Genomic DNA, 7,220 nt, shown 5'->3' with positions numbered 1-7,220 from the left:
TCATTTAACCAGGTGCTCATTTACACTTGTCCTGCTCCTGTTGTACTGCTCCAGCATCCCTGCTCATCTGTGCCAGGCAGCCCTGGACACTGGCACATCCCAGCCTGGGAAGTTGCTCGAGTTGAAGATCAATTATTATTGATATTCTTTAGAATTACTGGATTATTTAAAAGCCACAGAGATGTGGCACTTGGGGACGTGGTTTGGTGGAGGGCTTGGCAGTGCTTGGGGGAACGGATGATCTTAGAGGACTTCCCCAACCTAAACAATTTTCTGCTTATTCCCAGGCACACAGAGTGCTGCTACAATCCTGGAAAAATATAAGCTACCATCTTACCCTGAGTTCATCTGCATGGCAGCTACAAAATAAATTAAAATTCCTAATTAACCAAGCCTCTTACAGCTCTGCCTCCCTTGTGTTTGCACAACAGTGCAGAAAACCCACGTGGTCAACAAAGTACTGATAAAAATAAAGGCCATCAAAATCTCTGACAAACACAGCCTGGGAGTATTGCAAGTTGATAACAAGATTTCTCTACTAAATATTGGGTGTTATTTCCAGTGGAATCTGGAAACAGATCCTCCAGTCAGTTCACTCTCCATGAGTCTCCTGCTTTTAAAATTGCATTGCTGCTGATTCACACTGGAACCACCTTTTCCTTCTGCAAAGCCCAGACACCAAGTCTTGGACTTTGGCTTTTGTAGCTGATAACTGCAAACAAATCCAAATGTTCTTGGGTTTAGATTGCTTATCACAAGGGAAAACATGGAATTTCATCTATCCAGGAAGAACAGGAGACCAGTCAGGAAAAAGAGGGTGTCCTGAGTATAAAAAAAAATAAGGCAGTGATACAGCAAAAAATATTCAACAGTTCTTAGACTTAAACCCCAGACAAGCCAGGATGAGCTGGACTTAACTTCTGTGGGAAGTTTTATTTGAGCCTCCATTTACACTGCAGGGATAAAACTGAGTCTTGTAATAAACCCAAGAACCTCAAATGATGAGATAAAACTTGTGTTTTCAGTACTGTGAGCGAGCCATATAATGAAATAATGGCCCAGTCCACTGGTGTCCTCACAGGTGCCCCTGTTGCCCTTTAGGGGACAGTGAATCATCCATAACCACACATTTGTTTCTGGGGTTTTTTTATGAATATTGGTTTTGCTTTTCATATCTCTGAAATTCCTCACAGGGTTTCTTACCGTGGTTAATTTGACAGGTTTTTCCCAATCTGGTGGAGTGTCCTTACATTAGAACATTTCCTTTATCTGTTGTCTAATAACGGGAGGGGGGGGGGGGGAGGAAATTCATACGTTTTGCTAAAGATTTTAGGCTTTATAGAAACTGCTGTAAGTTTTCTGCTGTCCTTGCAGACAAGCTGAATAAATCCCCCAATGATCTTCAGCTGCTTGCTTTCTTTCTTCCTTTCTTAAAAAAAAAAAATAATAAAACAAAACAAGCCATGAACACAAACAGAACCTGAAGGCAAGGACTAAAGGGCACCTGTTAGCAGGAACACTGGGCCTTGTGTAATCTGGAATTTAATCCCTAAGGAGTTGCAGATCACTGTTGTACTTTGTTTGCTTTATTGCACCTATTTTGGGCTGACAAGAGGATGCAGAGCTGTGCAGAGGTGGAAATTTTGTCTTTCCTGAACAAAGTGTTGCCCTTTTTCCCAGGAGTTCATTAATGCTGCAGCCAGGCTTCAGGTTTGGCATCTTTTAGCTGCAATATCCCAGGTTTTCTTTCTCCGCTCCGGAGCTTCATCTGGTGCTTCAGTGTTAATCCAATTAACAGTTTTCAACAGAATCATAGAACCCTGGAATGGTTTGGGTTGGGAGGGACTTTAAAACTCCTCTCATTCCCCTCTCCCGCCGCGGGCAGGAACACCTTCCACCAGCCCAGGTTGCTCCAGGAAAGGGGCTGGGATCCCTCCATCCCATTGTTCCCAGCCCGCAGCTTTGGCAGCAGAGTTCACGAGAAGGTGCCCCAGGACGAGCTGTGTGCCGTGAGAAATAAATCCCAGGCTGTTCCTTGCAGGACACCCCAGCACAGCCCCCTTCTCCTCCCCCTTTGGGCTCCCTCCCGGCTTCCAGCCTGGATCCACGCCCAGCTGGTGACGGGTCCTTCCAGCGCCAACATTCCCCCTTCAGTCACCCTCCTCTGGCAGCTCAGCCCTCAGGTCAGGGGGAAAATCAGACACCTCCTTCCAGCCTCCCATTTCCCGGCTCAACAGAGCGAGTCCTTCCCAGCCCTGCTCCAAGCCCCCATTCCCAGCACAGCAGCTGATTCCCAGCCTCATCCCGCTGCTCCCGCTGCTCCTGGGAACGCCCTCCAGCCACTCACATCGAGAGGGATTTATTCCTTGTTCAAACTTCCTTGCCTTTTTTTCGTGGCTGGGTTTTGTGCACGTCTTTATCAAGGCAAATTTCTCTTCTTCCCTGTCCCCTCCGACAGAGCGGTCCCGTGGAATTCCTGGCGGGATTCTCCGCTCCGGGCGTGTGGAACAAGCACATTTCCCCTGTCCCCGTGGCTCTGGGCTTTCCAGCTGATCTTCCCTGGGACGAACCAGCCCGGTCCCCAGCAGCAGCAGGCAGCACACACAGGATGGCTCAGCCCCAAAGGGTCCCAGAACAGCCCAAGGGCAGCTGCTGGAGCCGGGATGTGCCCAGGGGACAGAGCCAAGTGTGTCCGTGGGCTGCTGGGAATGCACAGAGAGGGGAGGGATTGGCCCCTGGAACAAAACTCCTTTCCTAAAAATTGCAAAGTAGCTCCAGGAAGTCACCTGCCCTTGCTCTGTGCCTTCTCTGTGATGCAGAAAATGAGCGGTTTTGGAGATCTCAAATGGCCTCAGGTGAGGTGTGCACCTGTAAATGTCTCTTACTGGGGCACTAAAAGTCCTACAGGCGAGCCAGCTGAACCTGTGAACGGTGCACACACTAAAGCTGACACCCACTGCTTTGGAGAGAAAGAAAATTGCTGAGACAGAGCAAACGGAGAGCAGGGGATGCAGCACAGCTTGAGTGGAAACAAAATTCTGAACACAACACTGTTTCTTTGCACAGTTTTGCACAATTTGACTATGCCCAGATAAAAATGAATTGATTGCTGTTCACTTGTCAGCACTGTGACAAGTAAATGGTAAAAAAAAAAAAAAAAAAAGACAGGTAACTCAGTTGTGTCTCAGTGTCCTTTCTGTCTGATCCCTTGGAGCTCTCACCTCATCCTTGCCACTGCAGGTCTGACCCCAAAGGAGACCCCAGGCTGCACCACGGGGTCACAACAAAAGGACAAAAGAATGACAGAGCCCCAGCAGTTCCTCCCTCGGGATTTTCTAGGGGCAGGTTGGGTGGGGAGAGCCAGGCCTGGCCATTCCCAGAACCCAGCAGGGAACGCTCAGAGACCATCAGGTAATGGGAGAACCCCAGTGGAAAAGAACCCATTAAAACATGAGGTAGATTTTGAGGTTTCTGTATATTGTATTCTCTTCAGATTTCCAAAGCAAACAGGTACACGGCGACATTGATTCCAGTACAGGTTTAAGCACATGCAACACTGGTGTCCTATCTGTACATTGATTTCTAAGGCTGCCCAAGGACCTTTACATTGAAAGCATACAAGAACTCACACACACGTGCACGGATTCCTCCTGGCATCAGTCCTGAGGAAAAAAAAACAACTGGAATTTTACTGGAGAAACCAAACTTCAGCACTGCAAGCGCATCTGGGAAATCCCCCCCGGCTGTTCTGAACTGCTTCCTAATCTCAAAACTCTCACTTTTTTTCACAATTTGGAGCTGAACAGGCTGTTGTTCATCAGGTTGTAGTGTCCGAAATGGTTCAAAACAGTCCAAGGTTCACAGTACTGGAGACAAAACCAATATTCCCATTACAAACCATGCCGGATGCAGATGAAGTATCACATGGAGATGCTGACGTTCAAAACAGAAAACTGAGAAAACGCAAGCACAGAGAGACCAGAAACCACATTAAAGACTTCTCATTCGTGTATAATTTGCGTAATTATACAGTCAGCCTTTCTGTGACTTGAATGCTCAGGCCAACCTAAATAATAACAATACAAAATTGTCTAAAACGGCTTCTTGTAGAAAGAATGACAGTTGTTGAAAGTAAATAAATAAATAAATAAATAAATCTTTTTAAAGGTCTGATATTGCTCTGAGACAGTGTCCATCAGGTTCCACTAGATGTCAGTGGCACAGAACCAGTTTGTGGCAGACTTAATGGCATTAAGTCCACTCGGTTTATTGATTTATCCTCGTCACCTTGTCTGTGAAACACAGCCCACGTCAGCTGTACCAACCACCCAGGATTTATGGCAGTGAACTGAACCCAAAATAACAGTCTCATCTCATTTCTTTTCCCCCTCTTGCTTGCTAGGTTTGAATAGAAGACTTGAAATCAGGCTCACAATGCCAAAAATGTGGCGAGATAAGGTCTGAATCACTGCGGTTCCTCAGTTTTTCCTAAAGCAGTGACATGGAGCTCACTCCAACCCCCAGCACTCTCTGTTTGTCAGGTACTGAACACCTTGAAGATAAAGCTTTTTATGTGAAATACAGTGTAGCTGATCCAGGTGGAAAATTATAAGGCACGTACAATTTTTTTTGTTGGTTTTTTCTTTTTCTTTTTCTTTTTCTTTTTCTTTTTTTCTTTTTTTAAAAACACACATTCTGAAGCGCTGTTGCAATCGTGCTACTCTGGGTGGCCCAGCCAAGGACAGAGGGGATGAAAGTCCACGAAATGCAGGAAAGTACAGGAAAACAAAAATACAGGAAAAAAATACAGAAACCAAAGAATAAAGCAGAACACATTGATACAATGTACACAGCGACAGCAATGATCAACTCTTCTCATTTCTTTGGCCAACAAGCAGTGACAATTGCAAAGCATCCTTTGTTTTGCACTGGAAATACCTGACTTTATTTGGATACACAGATGTTTAGCACTGGATTGCCACAATACCTGAAATAAGTAAATGAAAAACCCCCAAACAGGCCGGTTCTCGTCTGTGTTTTTCAACAAAACAAAGCTGCCACATAATTGTTGTTGGGAAGTCATGAGAGAAATAATAACAGGGGGCTACAAAAATGATGAGCTAGAACGACAGCTGAGAAGAGAATCGTGGTTAAGGAACATATGAAACCAAATGGCAACAGTTCTAGGCATTTATTCCAATATCTTAGAAAATAAAAATAAAAAATACTCTTCATTGCATCACCATTTAAAGATAGAAAAACAAATCTTTAACTTAAGCCACAAGAAGATGTGAATCGTTTCCTGGTTTTTTGTTTTGTTTCGTTTCGTTTTGTTTTGTTTTTTCCATTCGCAGCCTTGTTTATTCACAGTACAGACAGAGCTGGTACAGATTTTAAAGTCACAAGATGCACAAAGTCGGACAAGGAGCACTGTTCCCTTCTCCCCCCTGCAAAGCTGCTCTGCCCTAGAGAAACGCCAGCCCCCCAGCGAAATAAAAACCCCAAACCCCCACTTTTGAGTGCCCTGTGAAGTGGCAGAGCAGCCCGGAGTGGTGTGAGCAGCAGCAGCAGCAGCAGCAGCAGCACTAAAGCTCGGGGGGGCATTCCCAGCACACGCTCAGCCAGCACAAAGAACATTCCACGGATTTTGGAATTCCACCTTAAGGCAAAAAAATCAGGTAACGCAGTTTTCTACCTCTCCCCTTCGAAGTTTCCTGCTTTTCCAGATTTCAAGCGTGACCCCTGAAATTCAGTGAACGGACGGAACATTCGGCATAAGGAATGCTTTAACCAAAAAAAAAAAAAAAAAAAAAAGAAAAAAAAAAAAAAGAAGAAGGAATGAACAGGAAATGCTTTTCCCAACAATAAATCAATAATTTTCCCTTAGTTCTATCTACATTTTGTTAAAGCATTTTATGCGTTTTCAATAACAAATTGCAACTTTTTTTGGCAACTTTTTTTTTTGTTTTTAATAAAAATCCAGACAGTGTTCTCTGTTTGCAATCAGAACCACACCCTTAGTGCAATATTATATTTATTTCTTACAGTAATTTTGGTTGCCATACAAGAGTATTAAGGATTGGGGAAAAGTGCAAGTTACAGGAGCTTGATTTTTTTTTTTTTTTAACCAGTTGAAATAAGAGGAATTAAAGCACAAAAATTACAGCAACATAGATAACGTGAACACAAGTTGTTACACAAACTATAGCGAGAAACATAGTAATATCTAGAAAAGAAAAGAAAAAATGTAATGGAAAAATTATCAATATTTGTGGCTCATACACATAATCATCGCCAGATCAACTGGGTAATGCCTTTTAAGAACTGAGAGGAAAAGAAAAGAAAAGAAAAAAAAAATCACTACTTTTTTATTAACTTAAGTACCACAAATAATTAACTTCTTTGTGATATGTAAATTCTGTAAATCAACAGTCACATCTAGTCATTTTATAATATATGAATTAAACTTAAAATGTTCTCAGACACCTAGGGCAAGGAGTCTGTGCAGTTATACACAATTTACATCTTGTAAGATTTTGGTATTGTATACACAAATATTACAGAAACTAGGCATGTAAATGCAATTTATTTAAATTACAGTATATAAACAAAAGTTGATCCTAAAACCCAGAATATCATAGATCTCTAACGACTTTGTTTTTCACTATCAGAGTAGCATGAAAGAAATGGGTCTTCTCTCCTCCCCCCTGGTGAAAATACTCAGAGGCCACGGCGTTATCTGTTACTATTGCTTTCTTTTTTTGTTTCCAACCACCCCTCAGAGCTGGAGACCGAACTCGGCTTGGCAGAGGTGCATTCTGGTGGTCAAAGTAGGTCCCCTCAGGCCTCCTTACCTTTTTGCTTCGCAGGGCACAACGTGAAAAATGAAACTGTTCCCTTACAGCTCCTTAATCTGCTCTCTCCCGCTCGTTTGGTACCTGCTCTTGGAGCACCTGAAGAGAGGCACGAGCAGGATCCACGCCTGTGTGAGGAAGGGATGGCTCTCACCTGGGCCTTACTGGGGCTGTCAGCGCTTGCTCAGCGCGAGTTCAACCCGCAGGGAGGTTGTGATCCAAAAAAGCAGCGTTAAAAGTCAACTTCTACCTGTTTCTTTTACTACTGTATGTGTTTCCTAACGCATTTCTGGCACGTGTTATAGAGGTAATAGCAACTGTACCCAAAGAAACGAAGGAAAAACGAAAAAAAATAAAAGAGAGAGA

This window comes from Aphelocoma coerulescens, chromosome 5 (genome assembly GCF_041296385.1).
Source record: "Aphelocoma coerulescens isolate FSJ_1873_10779 chromosome 5, UR_Acoe_1.0, whole genome shotgun sequence".
NCBI classification, from domain to species: domain Eukaryota; kingdom Metazoa; phylum Chordata; class Aves; order Passeriformes; family Corvidae; genus Aphelocoma; species Aphelocoma coerulescens.
This window is presented reverse-complemented; position numbering follows the sequence as displayed.